This window comes from Thunnus thynnus, chromosome 6 (assembly GCF_963924715.1).
Source record: "Thunnus thynnus chromosome 6, fThuThy2.1, whole genome shotgun sequence".
In the NCBI taxonomy this organism is placed as follows: Eukaryota; Metazoa; Chordata; class Actinopteri; order Scombriformes; family Scombridae; genus Thunnus; species Thunnus thynnus.
Genome location: NC_089522.1, coordinates 40,593 through 58,510, shown reverse-complemented (window position 1 = coordinate 58,510; position 17,918 = coordinate 40,593). Strand labels below are relative to the sequence as shown.

At 48.1% G+C, this 17,918-nt stretch overlaps 1 long non-coding RNA gene across 1 annotated transcript in view; it reads right to left on the bottom strand.

The window, feature by feature from the left end:
* Positions 1 to 392: 392 nt before the first annotated feature.
* The window catches only part of LOC137183925 (uncharacterized), a 45,260-nt gene continuing 27,734 nt past the window's right edge, over positions 393 to 17,918 (bottom strand). The window contains exon 3 of the long non-coding RNA XR_010928577.1: positions 393 to 622. This is a non-coding gene — a long non-coding RNA (uncharacterized lncRNA). The remainder of the gene's footprint in view (positions 623 to 17,918) is intronic.

The window sequence follows — 17,918 nt, the reverse complement described above, 5'->3', positions numbered from 1 at the left end:
ATTCCTGAAAAATGGCTCCCCAGGGGTAAGATAAGATCAATTTTATAGTTCACAATGTAGTTACTTAAAAAAAGTAACTTATTATAGAATTTTTTAAATTCAAAAGGTCATTTACCAGCTGAGATTTTAAGCATATTTGCCAATGGTTCCCAGACTAAGGGACCAAATTATGAGGTTAGTTTGTATGTACAATAATGTTTATTGTTACGACCCTCTAAAACCAGCTCGCCCAAAGAAAGCCCTATATGATTAAAAGACAGGATATTCCACAGTAATTAAACCAATTTATTGACAACAACAACAACAAAATAACAAAAGCTGGTGAGCCGGCCAACAAGAACAAAAAGAAGAGGACCAACTCACAAAGGGCTGTAGGATCTGAGCTCCCCCTCTAACCTAAATCCACATAACAACTAAACCTATCAGAAATAAAGCCGCAAAAAGAGGACTTCCAGACTCACCAACACGAACCAAGAAATAACAAAGGCAAAACTGCAACATAACAGAACAAACACAAGAACCAAACTGCTGCTGCTCAGGCTGGAAAATGGAAAAGAGAGAGTCCAAACCACCTTCCTTCCCTCTTTATAGGTCCTCCCCTCAATCATCCAATCAGGGCCACCTGGGAGAGAGCACAAACGAATGGTCAATAGAGTATCAGGTTATACATATCCCATCCAGTAGGGGGGGAGTATGTAACGCTTATGAAGTCCTTTTTTAACAGAATGTAGTAAAACATTGTTTTCTTATCAAGTTAAAACAGAGAAAACAAGCCAGAGACAGAATAACAGTTTGTAAAAGTCATGATAATAGTTTCACATATTTTAAACATAGCTGGTCACATCTTTTGCATAATGACTGACTAATGACTCTATTCAGGTGAAAATTAAATCATTGGGTCATTTACCCAAGCTAAGATTTCAAGCATATTTGCTGAAAGCTCCTGAACTTCTCCCTGAGTAAGCTTTAAATTAAGTGAAGAATGTCTTTTTCTGTTTCCAGTAAACCCAACAGGCACTATCTGCTGTGTCCTGTGTGCATGAAAACCCAGGAAACCCTTTCAGTTCATCTGCGCAGGGTCTGCATGAAGAACAGTACAGCAGAGGCCATTGAAGCAGAGGTGGAGAAGGCAAAGAGGGATGTTCATGAACTTCTGGCATCTGGCAGGGTGTTTAGTTACGTGCTCCTTCGCCAAATTATGGACGATGCTGATCCACTCAGCAGGTTGGTGGAAGTCTTTTTTCAAACATCACTTCTTGTTTACTCTCTGAAATGTATTACTTTTTTTTAACATTGTCTAAATTATGATTTGTTTTTTTTAATTGAAAGGCTGATTGAGGAGCTGCAGCGTCGTCACATGGCGGTGACTGATGTCCCTCCACCACTGCCTAACGCCAACGTTACAGCAAGACCTTCCACCAGAACAACCACACAGCCACCTGAGAGTGCGGCTCCTGAGACTGCTTGAGGTTTCTTCCCGTTAAAGGGGAGGAGGTCTAGACCTGCTCTATGTGACAAGTGCCCTGAGATAACTTTTGTTATGATTTGTCACCATATAAATAAAATTGAATTGAAAATTATAATCTTCTTAACTAACAAAACCTTTTCATTTTTCCTTGACAGCACCCTTCTGCCGATGTCTCCCCACAGAAAAAAGTCACTACCTTGATCAAAAAGCCAGGCTGGAAGAGCAACATCCCTGCCGCTGCTCAGATCCTCAAAGAGTGGAAGCCCTCAGGAACAGAACTACCCTGACACCCGCAAATTTTTAAAATTTATTGTAGTTTTTGCATGTTCTCACTCAGTCTTTTATTGAACAATGTTATTTCATTTGTAGTGTGTAATCTGTTTCATCAAAATGAATAAAACAGAAAATCACATCTGAAAAAAGTGACTGGCTCCTCTTATTTATATACTCTTCAATTATGGATACAGTTTGTTCCAAATACCCACATGAAAACACATATATGTAGACTACAAAGATCATAAATCTGCACTGATTTGTAACAAGTTTGTAATTTTCTATTGTTTCTATTGTTTCTATTCCTGAAGCAGACACCAGTAGCAGCAGCAGGAGGGCCATTTAGCAAAATGTTGCCGGTGTAATTAGCATGTGCATAGCTCTGTGCTGGGAATGGGATGCATGTGAGAGAATGACTTGTGTGCTCTGGTTGTATGAAACAAGACAGAAAGAGAATAACGTATGTGGAAACATTTAGAGACCCAGTTGGGGACATATCATCACATGTGTTTAAAATCTCAGCTTGAGTAAGGGACCTGTAAATCTTAGCAACTACTGGATAAATTATTTCACCCCCCTTCACTGTGGCATTACTGCAGTATTACTGTGGTAATCACACCAATTGTAACAAGTGAGATCTGTTCCATGTATTGGGACATACTGTCCCACTACTGTTGGGCTTGAAAGGAGTGCGTTTGGTTATTAGCTATAATTTATAATTATCAAAGATAATTATGAATTATGAAATTAAAAATTATTAACCTAGTTAATAATGTGGGGCACCACCCGGAGACTGGGACTAATAACCAACTGTAAAGGTAGTCTCATAAACAAGGTATTCACTTAAGGGGAGCTAATACCTGGTGTATCAGCACCTCTAAGTGAATGGTGAAGGTGAAAGTCCGAGCACTGGCTCTCTCAATCAGCCACTTATCACAATAACAGATGCACAATAATTACAAGAAACTTCTCTTTAAAGCTATAAATAGTATTTATTAACTTCCACAAGAATTAACAAGGTCAACAATTGCTTCAAACAACAAATACTATACTACCAACTAATACTAGCAAAAACACATAAAACAGCAGCCGTGTAAAGGTAAATAGGTAACCCGAAGCGTGTTTGTGTATGTGCGTGTGTGTGTGAGTCACAAGATGGCCAACGTGGATCACGATACAAGTGACTCAAGATGGCGCGGCTTCCGGGGGAAGTCGCGTCACGTGAGAACAACAGGCGGAAGACGCCGCCGTGTAAGTGTATATGTGTGTGTGTGGGTGTTAGTAAGAGAAGGAGAGAGAGGAAGGGAGATCGACTCTCGGTCCCGCGACCGTGAGGGGAGAGTAGCGGTTGCTTTGTCTACAGAGAGCGGGAGTACGGACGGTAGTCGGTACGCACGTTGTCTGGTTGCGGACTGACAAAGCAACTTACTTTCCACTTGCGGTGGCACAAACACAGAAATCCCGAATGGGATAACACAAACAGTTTAGCGTGGTGAGCACAAACTAAACAGGCAGCAACTTAAAACACACACAGCAAACGGGACTCAGCGGTCTGTTAAAACACGTAAAAAAACAATACAAGCATTAAGCTCATGAACGCACAACTCTAATACTATCTCTGCCCAGACAACCTCTTACTTGTGTCGCTCTCCAGAAAGAACCGATGTGTGTGGAAAAGTCCGTCAGTGAAATCCAGCAGCGGGTCCTCCGGTGCGTGGTGCTGGCGGAGCCGTCCTTGTTTCCCGGGAATGACGGCGCTGGTTCCTCGGCGGGGCAGCGAAGAACACAGGGTGGTCGACTCAGTCGGTAGACAGCGGGGCGTAGAAGTTATCCGCGTCTCCGTGGAGAAAATCCTTTCTCCCTTCTGCAGGTATCGGGTGAGAGCGCTGGGTTGCAAACAGCAGTCTCTCGCGGATCCGGTAAAGTTACGGTGTTCGGATGAACACGGGTCGAGGTCTTGTCTCGTCCAGCGAGGGGAGATACTCCAAAAGAAAAGGAGGAATAGCACACGTGTACAAGTCCCTTTCGTTGGCGATCCAGCTGATCGAAAAGGCGGACCTTCTCCTAAGCAAGAGTACCTGAAAGAGGACGAGATTCAGTCCCGCTCCGTGTTTTAAAGGAGGGTGACGTCACGGCTCCGTTGCCATGCCTCCCCGTAATGTTGGTGCGTCTCTGCCAATCAGAGACTGTTGGGCCATTTCTTACTTAGCATCTAGGTGCAAAATGGTGCACACTGGGGAATGGAGTTAGTGATCAGCCTTTTGGTGCTGATCCTTTGTTTCAGGAGAACAAAGGCGGCCTCGTGGCCAGGCCTCAGGGTTTCCATGTAGGCCCATATTTGTCTGACTGTATGTGGAGGCCCAACATCCCCCCTTTGGTCTGAGGAGTGGGGTGCTGGCCACAGTCTTCAGAGCAACCCAAGGGCCAACTAATCCATGTAGGAGGTATGACCAGTGAGTTACATAGTCCATATCCTTGAAACAAAGAGTCCATGATACCTGAGGAAAAGTCAGAGTCTGTACAGTTCAGTAAGCAGAGGTTTTAGTGTCTGGGCAGATAAGCACTGAGGTTTCATCTGGGCAGAATGTCTCTAAACTACGCTACACATCAAAAACAGGAAGAAAAATACATTCAGGTACACTTACAATCCTTTGCTGCTCAATGTTCACCACTGGCACTAGGGGAAAGCCCAAGGTAGGGGTGAAGAAACGCAGGAGGGGGTTAGAGGCCATTAGGCCTACTCCTAGAGAGGACTGGTGTTAGTACGAGGGGCAGATGCGGACTTGCGCGTGAAGCGCCGTGGAACCACCAAGAGGGTGTCCAGTCTGGCCTGCAACCTGCGAATGTAACTGAACATGATGTGTGCGATGACTGCTGTGATGACCCAACCACTAAGAAGGAGCCCAAAGGCAGCCCAACTGACATGATGTTCGTGTGAAGGTGACGACCTATGGCTAAAGTAAGCCGTAGTGAGTCCAGACGGTTTTAGACTAAACTTCACTAATTTGGTTCCTTCAGCTAGGAGCTGTTGCTGAAGGGTGTCGTCAATGGTTAAGTTGTGACCTCTGAATGCGTCCATAATCTCAATCTCTGTGTCGTGTTGGTCAGGGTTGAGATGATGGAGGACAATGTCACCAAAGTGTACGGTGGCTCCCTGAGGAACCGTCAAGAACATCGTCTGGTTGGGTAGGGTCAATTTAGTGGTTGTGTCATGACGATCGTAGGCCATTAGGGCTTCGCTAGCAGGTGTGCTAACGAGCCATCGACTACCCGCTCGTTCTACCTTAGTGTCCATACCTTCGTCTTTAACAGACAGTCTACCCTGACACTTTTGTTCAGGGGACTCGGCTCTTAGGCCGCAGAGATAATTGCTAACATCCCGAATGAAGGGATTGCCTGGACAAACCCAGTGAACGTCCTTAGTTTTGGTGCACAAGTTAAGGTTGGGACTAAGGTAGAGCGAGGGGTCATCGTCGTGGTATGCGAGTGTTGGTGGTGTCTTGAGGTGGACATGAGTGTTGTCTTGCCAAAAACCAACATTCAGCACTGATTTTAACCTATACACATTCTGCCGTTCTATGATAGGAAGGTTGAGAAGGAACCCTATCCCCAGGTTCTGTGGGTTCACATAAACCGGGATTGCACTACCAAGACTATATGCCAGGTGAGTTTGTGATGACTGTACCACAGTAGTTGTTGCGGATCTGAGGGTTTGCTCGACCAGACTCATGGGAACGAGGTAGGTCGGTATTTGCCCACCGCTCAGACTGCTAACTGAGGAGCTAATTTCCCTAAGGAGGTCCTGCATTAGATCTCTCACTACGCGTACGTACATAAAATCATCCCTGACTACTTCTGACAATGTCCCTAAGGCATGCAAGGTGTTATTGATGAGGGCAGAATGAAGGTTAACGGTCACTATGGTACCCTGGAGGGTTTTACCCAAGTCCTGTAATTGTTCACGTTGGATGAGGAGTCTCTGTTGGATTTCTGGCATTTCCTCACTGAGTTCACCCATGTGCCTTTGAAGGGCTTTAATGCTGACAGAGTTGGCAGCCGAGAGTCCAATTGAGAACAGAGATCCAATGGCCGAGACTGCGGTGAACAGTCCTCCAAGGAACCTCTTTGGTCGTTTCCCACTACTGAGGTCCTTCTCTGTGACCAGGAACTTCTGCAGCTGTTCGAGCATGTGGATGGTTGTTTGTTTGGCGTGCTCAACAGTGTCATGCGTTTGGGTTCCGCTTAATCTGCCCTCCGTCAGGCGTGGAGGCAGGCCGATGTGCTTGCGGTACACATCCCAAGGATCTAGTCGGACGTAGATTCTTTGGGTGTATAGGCTGCACCGAGTAATTAGGAGTCCCGGTATCTCCTGCAGGACGATACCGGTTGGAGGGCCAAGGTTGACCACATCAGTGGGCACAGCAACTCGTAGGCTGAGGAAGATGCCAAGGATCCAAGGGAGTTTCATCCTAGAACAGACCAAAGTGTTGATTACTTGTCAGGAAGGGGAAGTAGGGGTTAGGTGTTAGTGCATGCATCTGTCCCTACGAAGCTACTATGCATCGTCTTCCCCCCTTTGGGGTGCGGACTGCTCCCCCCTTTCGGGTGTGGAGACGGCCTCTCCCCTCGGGAGCGAAAACGGACAGAAGAGCTTGATCTGGTTTGCATGGACCCATTTGTAGGTTGGCCCCTGACTCGGTTTGGAAACTCTGATCCGGTAGGCTACCGGAGAGAGCTTTCCCACAACCACATAGGGGCCAGCCCAGCTAGGTAGGAACTTCTTGGACTGTCCTACCGGGTTGGCAAACCTGAAATAGAGCACTTTGTCGCCTACACTGTACTCACGATGGGACGTTTTCCTATCGTAGTAGGCCTTTGCTCCTCTGGCACTCGTTTCCAGGTTCTCCTGGGCCCATGCAAACGTGACTCTAAGGTGGTCTCGCATATCAGTGACGTACTGATGTGCTTCCTCTGGGCAATACAGAAGATGTAACGGCAAGGTCATTTCCCTCCCAGTCATCATTTCGAAAGGCGTCATTCCCATAGAGCGGTGCAGGGTAGACCGGATGGCCATCAACACCAGAGAGAGTTTCACGTCCCTATCCTTGCCACTACCACTAACATACTTCTTCAGCATGCTGATAGTGCGATTGGCACGCTCGACTTGACCTGATGACTGGGGGTGATATGGGATGTGGACGTTGACTTCCACTCCCAGAATCTCGAACATGGCTGTCATGACACTCGAGGTGAAGTGAGTGCCTCTGTCTGAGTCGACGGAGAGTGGCAGCCCCCAGCGGCTGAAAACGTGGTTTAGCAGCAGGACTGCTGTTGTCACAGCCGTGTCGTTGGGCGCCGGAAGACACTCGACCCACTTCGTGAATGAGCAGGTCACAGTCAAGAGGTATTTGTTACCTCTTGAAGACTTGGGGACTGGACCAATCCAGTCCATCTGGAGGTGGGACCAGGAAAAGGTGATCCCTCGGCCCTGGAGCGGGGCTCGGTTCAAGGGTCGTGAAGGTTGAAATTGACAGCAAACCAGACATCCTTGGACGTAGAGTTGCGTGTCACGGGCCATGGATGGCCAGTAGGCAACCTGCTGCAGGGTTTTAAGAGTAGCCTTGTAGCTCCAGTGACCCCCGACAGGGGAGTCGTGGGCATGGGCCAGTATCACCCCCCTATGGTCCGTCGGGACGACCCAACGAGCCGATCCCTGACCATCAGGACTGTAGACCAGCAGGCCCTTGTCAATTCTGAGATGGGGTTGGACGTGGCGAAGAGCCTTCAGCTCTTTGGACTCATTAGTCGATGGTTGAGGTGTCTGCTGTGCCATGGGATCTGCCATTAACTGCTGGATAGCTTGTATGGGAGGATCCCGTTCCTGCATGGCAACCAAGTCGGCATCTCCAGGTTTCCAACCCAAATGCACTGTCTGTGCGCAGGACTGAGGGTCCTCTCGTCTCTCTCGCGCCTGTCAGCGGGTGATGGCATTCACCGTGCTGACTTGGAACGTCGGAAGCCAATCTTCACTGAACTCCCAGGGTGTCTCCTGCTCGGCGCCTAACTTGGCTAACCGGTCGGCTTCGTCGTTGCCATCCTTATTGGGACCCGAGATCTGGGAGTGGCCTTTGACTTTCTTCTAGTACACCGTCATCCCATGGTCCGTCACAAGGCGGTCGCAAACCAGGAAGAGTTCAGAGTGTTTGACTTCCTTGTTCCTGGCGTTCCTCATGCCATTTTCGGTCCATGTGGGAAAGTGTGACATGAAGCTGTGGCGAGCGTAGTTGGAATCGGAGCAGATCACTAGCTGTCCAACAGCCAGCCGAGTGGCTTGTTGGAGGACGATGAGTACTGCAGCAATCTCCGCGTACTGGCTCATCTTTGCGCCTAGCTGGTAGTGGTTCGGCTCTTCAACCGTGCGGTTGGCCCAAACAATACCAACTCCTGCCTGGACTTGGCTCTCATGGTGGAATGAGCAGCCATCCACATAGACCTTTGGGAGGTCTAAGTAGGCATTCTCGTCATGGTAGCGGTGGTTGGAAGGAAGGGATGGTGAGGTGACGGTTGAGGATTGGGGGCTTGGCTGTCCCTCACAGTCACAGTGCTGGCACTCAGCTAGGCCTTGACCCAAGGCCATCTTGTGGCTTTACACATACTTCACCTCAACATCGTAGCCTTGTAGCGCCATCATCCACGCAGCAATGCGACTGTTTGACACACGTCCTTCCCTCAGCCGCTGGCTGTTCAGGAAGGTGACAGGTTGATGACACGTCTCAATTATCACCTTCTGGCCACCGATGTAGCTACTGAAGTGCTCCACAGCCCATACCGTGGCGAGAAGGGCCCTCTCGCAGTCAGAGAACTTCATCTCAACGCTGCTCAGGGGACGACTCTTTTGTCAGTGTCGTACTTCTGTGCCAGAGCGGCACTCAAGTAGTGGGAAGAGAAGCTCGCCTCGTAAAAGAGGGGCAAAGGCTGGAAGAAAGCTTGTGACCCAGGGAGGGGGAAGCCTGCTGTTCGCGCAGGAACCACAAGATCAGCTTCGTTGGCAACCTGACATGCCTGGGGGATGGTCTGGCCTGATAGCATGTATGCAGGCTCGACGGTCAGGGGGTGTGCTGACCACAGGACTTGGTTCACTGTGTCCAGCTTGGCACCGAGCCAGACAAGAAGATCTGCCCCCACGAAGAGCTGGGGTTGAAGTTGCGGGACAACGCTCAAGAAGTGTTTGACCTGTTTTCTCCCAATTTTGATGGAGAGGGCACACACTCTGATGGCCTTGAGGTGCGTCTGCGGTGATCCCGCAGAAAGGACGCGGTGGCTTCGCGGTGCAAAGAACGGAGGTGTGCTGCGTTGACACAGGTCATTAAAGAGGTCCTGACTGATGCCGGATTTCTCCGACCATAACGCTACGAGCACCTTGGGGGTCAAGACACCGTTGATGTGTACGCCTCCGACCACGTGGGGGCTGTACAAAGACGGGTTCAAGTTCTCCAGTGAGCAAAGGAAGGACTCATGATCCTTCAAGGAGCTGGAGCAGTCGGACGATGGCTGCACGTGCAAGGACGGCATGGAAGATTCAGAGCCAGACTCGGGCTCTGGAAGAGGCATGATCATTGGCAGAGGACTTCTGGACTCCTGGACGATGGCGACTTGCCCGTCAGAAGCTGGTGGGCGGCTGCCTGAGGGGTATCCACCTGAGCCCAAATGAGTCCGCGGTGGCAGTCGATGAGGGGGGCCAGCCGGTCCAGCAGGTCTTGTCCAATAAGCAGCGGCTCTGTATCAATGATACAGATGTAAATGGGGTGCACAAGAGTCATTTCCTGGAAGGTGAGGTCGATCCAAGCGCGTTGGGTGATGGGAGACCTGTTCTGGGTATAACTAGTTATACCTACTCACATTACAGGCCTCAATTTGCAGGGGTTTTCCAAGCGAGAGCATCACTCTGGCAACATCTGCAAACATGCTAGAACACATCAGGCTGATCTCTGAACCAGTGTCAAGTAGTGTCAGGGAGTTGACGCACCCCCCTACCACCACTGAGGTGTAGATGCGGCGACCATTGCCCTTGCGGACAAAGTCACCGAGGAAGGTCAAGAAAGGAGTGTGTTGAGGGTCAGAAGTGCTTACATGGGGTAGCGGCTTGGCCTTCTCGGTTTCCCTTCCCCAGCCCACAAAATAAACCTTGGCGGAGGTGGGGGAGGGGACTTGGCCTAGTCAAGATGAGGGGCCCCGACTGAGATCTTTTGGGGGATCCGGTGGTCCTGGAAGGCTGCGAGGCGCCTCAAACTGCCTTGACACCTCAGTCAAGCATCTCAGCATCAAGTCCTCCATTTCCTGCTTAAGGCGTTCCTTCCTAGTGAAGTTCCTGGTTTTACCTGACTGATTCAGGTGCTTAGTGTTCTGCTCAAAGTGGACTCCCTTTTTCGCCTGGTGGGAGTCCTGCCTTCGGGGCTTAAAGTGGCCCTGGTTCTGCGCTTGGCTGCCACCTCTTCGGCTCTGTGCTTCCCCCTGCTGGCGAGGTGGTCGGTGTCCTTGGGGCCCCGCTCTGAAATTGCCCTTGGTGCGAGGCACTTCGTCGCCTTCTAGCATCAAGGTGTCGTTTTCTAAGGTTCGAACCTCAAGGACTCTGGCTTCCGTCTCATGCCCTTTGGTTGGGCGGATGCGTGTTTCCCATGCCATCTGAGCGTATCTCCTGATTTCTTGCATCGTGTAGTTACCGGTGCGGCAGTGCATGGTAACATCGTACCTGATGCTTTCATGGAGATTGTGGAGGAAGAGGGATCGAAAGGCTTGCTCCTCTTCCAAGCCAGGGGCATTGCGCCCTTGGAAGTAGGCGGCTCTCAGACGCCTGTAATACTCACACGGAGGCTCGTGCTTCCTCTGGGTGATAGTAAGGGCGCTGAGAGTGGCGGAGGCTTCGTCCGTGTACAGCGAGTATTCCTCCCGCAAGGCTCTGCAGAGGGCTGGGTACCAATCTCTGGTCTCCGCTGGCAGAGTTTCCATGAAAGCATGGACTTCTCTTGCCGTGGTTTTCCACACCAGCTTGAGCTTCTCGCGTGGAGAGGCATATGGAAGATCAACCAGGCACCACTCAATCTCCCTGAGATAATCATCGATGTTTGACTCGTGATTTCTCGGGTCGAATCGCTCTACATCACAGGTGAGAGACTCGATTTGACGGGTCCTCAAACCGTAAGTTGGCGGCAGCGGGCCATCTGGATCCTCCATCATCCCCTCATAGCCAAACTCATCGTGGTGGTGAGACCGGTACCCTGCACCTTGCAGTGTGGAGGGAGTCTGGTCATAACACTGACCCCTTTGTCTCAGGGCAGACTGCAACATCTCCCTAGATGGCAGAGCAGTCATGCTCCGTGAGTGGACCGTTGAGGACGCTTGGTATGCGTCCGGGACGGGGAGGTGGTAGGCTGCGTCACCAGGGGTTGCTAGACTCCTGGGGCGCGCCCCCATGTCAACTGGGGTAGCCAGTTGCTGCAGCTGAGCAGCTTCAAGTCTCCTGTGCAGGGCGAGCTCCCTCGCCTGCGCAGCTTGAAGCTGCATGCGTAGCAAACTAGCTTCATCCAGTGCATCGGCCTCCTGCACGACTGGGGGGAGCGACGGTAGTGGACGCTGGTCAGCGGCCAAGATGGAGCTCCCAGTTCCTGTGGGGGGCGGCGGTGGTGAACCTTTGTCAGCACCCCCAGTCTCGCTCTTAGTTTCCTGGGGGGTTGGGCTGGTAGCTGTACTTACCTGGCCAACCTCAGTCTCCTCGCTGCTGCTGTCACTGACTTCCTGGATCCTTTGGATCACTGCACGCAGGACTGCTCGGTCCTCCTGCGACCGAGCCAGTTCAGCCTGGGTGCTCTCAGCTTCCTGCTGGAGCTTGAAATTGGATGTTCGCACAGCTTGGTAGCTGCGCTGCAGCTGAGTCAGCTGCTCTAGGCTCTCTTCTCGCTGTAGCTGAGCTCTGCGTTGCTGGATTAGGAACATCTGACCAATCAGGTCTGGGATTGTACGCTCTGGTTTCCCGACCGGGTTGTTCGCGTAATCCCTTAGTTCCTTCAGCATCTCATCGCACTCTCTGAGGCTACAGCTGGCCAAATGGTCCCTCTCTCCTATGGAGAGGCGGACAAGGGAAGCGACGGTATCCTGCAGGTCTAGGTCCTGAATTCCCTGTGGAGCTTCAGCTCCAGCCACGTGGGGGTTCTGGCAGCTCATGTTAGCACGCGTCACACAGTGGCTATAAATGTGTGGTTACTGCTAATGTTGCTAGGTGCACAGGTGAGAGGTTAACCTGTGACTTACACAGTTGATTACGCAAACACTGCAACCTGTCCTAGCAGGACCTTAGTAGTGACTAAAGCACTAAAGGTGAATATCAACTAATTAGTGTGTTAGGGACTATCCAACTAGCATGCAAATGCTAACAAACTCTTTACTAACGCTAACACAACCACTAGTATACACTGTACACAATACACAACCACTAGTATATATGCTTGGCAGAGCACTAGAGAAAGCACTTTCAAAAATCAAAATTTTTTGAAAAATTAATAATTCAAAAATTATTTATTATGAATTATTGTGCATAAATATTATGATAAGGCTGATATATTAGGGGCCTCACACGGGCACCACTTGTTGGGCTTGAAAGGAGTGCGTTTGATTATTAGCTATAATTTATAATTATCAAAGATAATTATGAATTATGAAATTAAAAATTATTAACTTAGTTAATAATGCGGGGCACCACACGGAGACTGGGACTAATAACCAACTGTAAAGGTAGTCTCAAACAAGGTATTCACTTAAGGGGAGCTAATACCTGGTGTATCAGCACCTCTAAATAAATGGTGAAGTCCGAGCACTGGCTCTCTCAATCAGCCACTTATCACAATAACAGATGCACAATAATGACAAGAAACTTCTCTTTAAAGCTATAAATAGTATTTATTAACTTCCACAAGAATTAACAAGGTCAACAATTGCTTCAATCAACAAATACTATACTACCAACTAATACTAGCAAAAACACATAAAACAGCAGCCGTGTAAAGGTAAATAGGTAAGCCGAAGCGTGTGTGTGTGAGTGAGAGAGAGGATGTAAGAGTAAGTGTAAGCGTGTATGTGCGTGTGTGTGTGTGAGTCACAAGATGGCCGACGTGGATCACGATACAAGTGACTCAAGATGGCGCGGCTTCACGTGAGAACAACAGGCGGAAGACGCCGCAGAGTTCCAGTTAACAATAGCAGACAGCGCCGATCGGTGGTCAGTGGCGTTTCTGCACTCACGTGTCTGATGGCGGATAACGAAGGGGCAAGACGGCGCTATGGCCCTCTGTTATCTGACTATCAGATATGTGGAAAATGTTTGTAGTTAGGTGGAGGTGTAAGTGTATGTGCGCGTGTGTGTGTGTGTGTTAGTAAGAGAAGGAAAGAGAGGAAGGGAGATCGACTCTCGGTCCCGCGACCGTGAGGGGAGAGTAGCGGTCGCTTTGTCTACAGAGAGCGGGAGTACGGACGGTAGTCGGTACGCACGTTGTCTGGTTGCGGACTGACAAAGCAACTTACTTTCCACTTGCGGTGGCACAAACACAGAAATCCCGAATGGGATAACACAAACAGTTTAGCGTGGTGAGCACAAACTAAACAGGCAGCAACTTAAAACACACACAGCAAACGGGACTCGGCGGTCCGTTAAAACACACAAAACAATACGAGCACTAAGCTCATAAAACACACAACTCTAATACTATCTCTGCCCAGACAACCTCTTACTTGTGTCGTTCTCCGGAGCGAACCGATGTGTGTGGGAAAGTCCGTCAGTGATATCAAGCAGCGGGTCCTCCGGTGCGTGGTGCTGGCGGAGCCGTCCTTGTTTCCCGGTGATGACGGCGCTGGTTCCTCGGCGAGGCAGCGAAGAACACAGGGTGGTCGACTCAGTCGGTAGGCAGCGGGGCGTAGAAGTTATCCGCGTCTCCGTGGAGAAAATCCTTTCTCCCTTCTGCAGGTATCGGGTGAGAGCGCTGGGTTGCAAACAGCAGTCTCTCGCGGATCCGGTAACGTTACGGTGTTCGGATGAACACGGGTCGAGGTCTCGTCTCGTCCAGCGAGGGGAGAAACTCCAAAAGAAAAGGGGGGATAGCACACGTGAACGAGTCACTTTCGTTGGCGATCCAGCTGGTCGAAAAGGCGGACCTTCTCCTAAGCAAGAATACCTGAAAGAGCTGAAAGAGGACGAGATTCAGTCCCGCTCCGTGTTTTAATGGGGGATGACGTCATGGCTCCGTTGCCATGCCTCCCCGTAATGTTGGTGCGTCTCTGCCAATCAGAGACTGTGTTGGACCATTTCCTACTTAGCACCTAGGTACGAAATGGTGCATGCTGGGGAATGGAGTTAGTGATCAGCCTTTTGGGGCTGATCCTTTGTTTCAGGAGAACAAAGGCGGCCTCGTGGCCAGGCCTCAGGGTTTCCATGTGGGCCCATCTTTGTCTGACTGTATGTGGAGGCCCAACACTTTAATGCCATTTGTGAATGATAAGTTTGTCATTCTGTAGAAAAGCAATCTTAGGAGGCAGTTCCTTTCTCCTCTGCTGAACTGAATCAAGATAGTCCTCATTTATAAAAATGTTTGATCCTTTCAGCTTTTTTGCATTGCCCAAAACTCTGTCTCTGTCCAATTCAATGACATACTAGTGCTGGCAGCTTTCAAGTCATCTACCTCCTTTTGTGTAAATTGGAGGCTGACTGTTAATTCCTGCAGCTCTTTCCAAATAGCATCCATTCTTGTATTCGTTGTGTCTCGCAGAATGCGTTTATACTATTTATTGATTATTTGCATCTGTATTTTTTGATAATCCTGATAGTGAATTTATTATTCAATAACCCAGAATGTGATCAGGGTGTCTTCTGAACACCGGAAAATATGTATTTGGCTAAATACTCGTATCAAACCCAATGCTCAGGAATTTTCAGCCTCACATGTGACTGAATGGACGATAAATGATGTAAAATATAAATTTGTTTAACTGTTATTATGGATAAAAATTTAAGTCAGAAAGAGTCTGTCTGTTAGCAAGAAACAGTTTAATGGAGGAAATAACATCATGAAAATAAAAATCTTGTATATGGTTCTTTTGTTGATCAGACCGACAATTCACAGATTTTTAACTATATGATGAATCAGAAAACAAATAAAACATAAAACTTGGGAGTTTAATCTATAACCTGTCTCCACTAGGATATGAAACTGCAGTGATGTATCAGATCAGTCAGATTAGCTGCAGCGTCCAATCAATAACTGATGTCCAATAAGGGGGCGTGTCGGCCGGTAAAAGACTTCGGTGAAGGCTGTTCTTGTGTTTCCTCGCTCCTCAGAGATCCCTCCTCGCTCCTCAGAGATCCCTCCTCGCTCCTCGCTCCTCGGAGCAGATATAAGAGACTTGGGACTCTTGTCAACATGGCGCACCAAGAACAACTTCCGGTTCAGACGAGGAGTGAGGAGAGATAAAATAAGAGACTTGAGACGTCTCAATCAGGTTTCAGTCACATTTTCCCTTTTGTGTGTTGCAAACAAAGCACGTCAAACCACTTGTGAAACTTTGGTGGAGGAAATAATGAAGATTGTGAAGATTTATGGCAGATTATTTCCATAGCTTCTAAAGCACAGCAGCTATGATCTGATATGAACACAGCAATAACTAACTTCCCACAACTCCCAAGATTATCAGAGCAGAAAACTGCAGAAAAGGTATTATCTCACTGTAGGAATGAATTTAGATTTTAATTTGTCACAAATGTCACAAATAAAGCAGAAAACACACACAAAAAAATCAACTAGTGAAAATGAATCAGTACTTACTTGTTTGCAGCCTTTCCTGCTATTTTCCTCAAGAAAATCTTCTTCACAAAAAGAAAAAAACAACAACCTCTGAACAACCACTAATGAAACTGAGACGTTAATGACTCATTTACGTGTGTGTGAGGAGAGCTAACTGGACATTTGGCTTTATAGACACCCTGTGCTTTAGTCTAATTCTGACAAACTGACATTCTTGCATAATCATTTGCATCTGACGGGTGCTTGACTGAAAATTTAAAAAAAAAATAGATTTAGATTAGTAAATTGTATCTTTTTTCCCCTTTATACGATTAAGACAGAGTTCCAGTCCTTTAATTATACAGCTTTTTAATCCAACTGGCTCTGTATTTGATGATAACCAGGGTGATCTATCACCTGTTCTTCTTATAACTCGTGCAAAGTCACGCAAGTTTGAGGATGTGGTTAACCTTTCAGAAATGTCTAAGATGAAACTGTAGCATCCGTGTCTGTTGATCCTTCTGCAACTTCTGAGTTAACTGTAGAGAAGCAGTCCATTAATCCTCCTGTAACTGAGTCTGTTGAGGTTACATTGTCCGGTCCTGTCACCTTGCCTGTTGAGTCTGATACTCAGCTAAAGGTTGGCAAGGAGCAGCTCAGAGTGCCGATCCCTCTTAGCTAAGTGTTTTGCAGCAGAAGAAAGAAAAGATTGGTACTTTTCATGTTGTTTCCTACTGGGAGGATGGTATCCTCGTGCATAAGTGGGCTCCGTCAGCCAACGGCAGTGGGTGTAATACTACCTACCAGATTGTTGTCCCTTTTGATGACAAGGTGCAGATACCGGGCTTAGCTCATGACAGTGGTTCTGTCTGGTCACTTGGGGATTCCTAAAATCTACTATAGGTGGCGGTGGGGCGGCTGTGGCTCAGGAGGTAGAGCGGGTCATCCACTAATCAGAAGATCGGTGGTTTGATTCCTGGCTTCTCCAGTCCACATGTCGATGTGTCCTTGGGCAAGATACTTAACCCCTAATTGCTCCTGATGGCTGTGCCATCAGTGTGTGAATGATTAGATTTCCTCTGATGGGCAGACTGGGACCTTGCATGGTAGCCCGTGTACCCATTCAGCGTATGAATGGGTGAATGTGATTTGTAGTGTAAAAGCGCTTTGAGTGGTCGGAAGACTAGAGAGTCGCTATACAAGTACAGTCTATCTACCATTTATTATAGCATATTGAATCATTTCTTCTGGCCTGGTTTGAAAAGTGATGTTTCTAAATAAACTCAGACAAAACTGAAGTTATTGTGTTTGGCCCTAAAAATCTTAGAAACACGTTATCTAATGATAAAGCTACTCTAGATGGCATTACCCTGGCCTCCAGCTCCACCGTAAGGAATCTGGGAGTTATCTTCGATCAGGATATGTCCTTAAACTCCTGTATATAACAAATTTCAAGGACTGCCTTTTTTCACTTAGGTAATATTGCAAAAATCATATTTGTTACTTCTAGGCTGGATTATTGTAATTCCTTATTATCAGGCTGCCCTAACAAGTCTCTAAAGACTCTCCAGCTGGTCCAGAATGCTCCTGCTCATATACTGACAAAAACTAGAAAAAGAGACCATATTTCTCCCATTTTAGCTTCACTGCATTGGCTTCCTGTAAAATCCACAATATAAGTTAAAATACTTCTCCTCACCTACAAAGCTCTTAATGGTCAGACACCATCATATCTTAAAGAGCTCATAGTACCGTATTATCCCACTAGAACACTGTGCTCCCAGTATGCAGGCTTACTGGTGGCTCCTCTAGAATGGGAGGCAGAGCCTTCAGCTATCAGGCTCCTCTCCTGTGGAACCATCTTCCAGATTCGGTCCGGGGTGCAGACACCCTCTCTATGTTTAAGAGTAGGCTTCAAACTTTCCTGTTTGATAAAGCTTATAGTTAGAGCCGACCAGGCTCGCCTTGGACCAGCTCTTAGTTATGCTGCTATAGGTCTAGACTGCCGAGGGACTTCCCATGATGCACTGAGCTCCTCTCTCCTCCTCTCCATCTGTATGCATTCATTTACCATTACTGCATGTCACTAACTTTGCTTCTTCCACAGAGTTTTTTGTGCTTTCTCATCTCGCAGGAAACCCTGGGATCCAGGATCCAGGCTGAGTCTTTGTGGTCCTGTTGGCATCCTTCCAAGGCTATTGTTGCTGTTATTGTTATTGTTATTGTTATGATTGTTGTTATTCTGTTCCCCCCGCCCCCCTTCCCTCTCAACCCAACTGGTCAAAGCAAACGGCCGCCCACCAAGAGCCGAGTTCTGCTTGAAGTTTCTACTCGTTAAAGTGCTTGCTCTCTCTCTC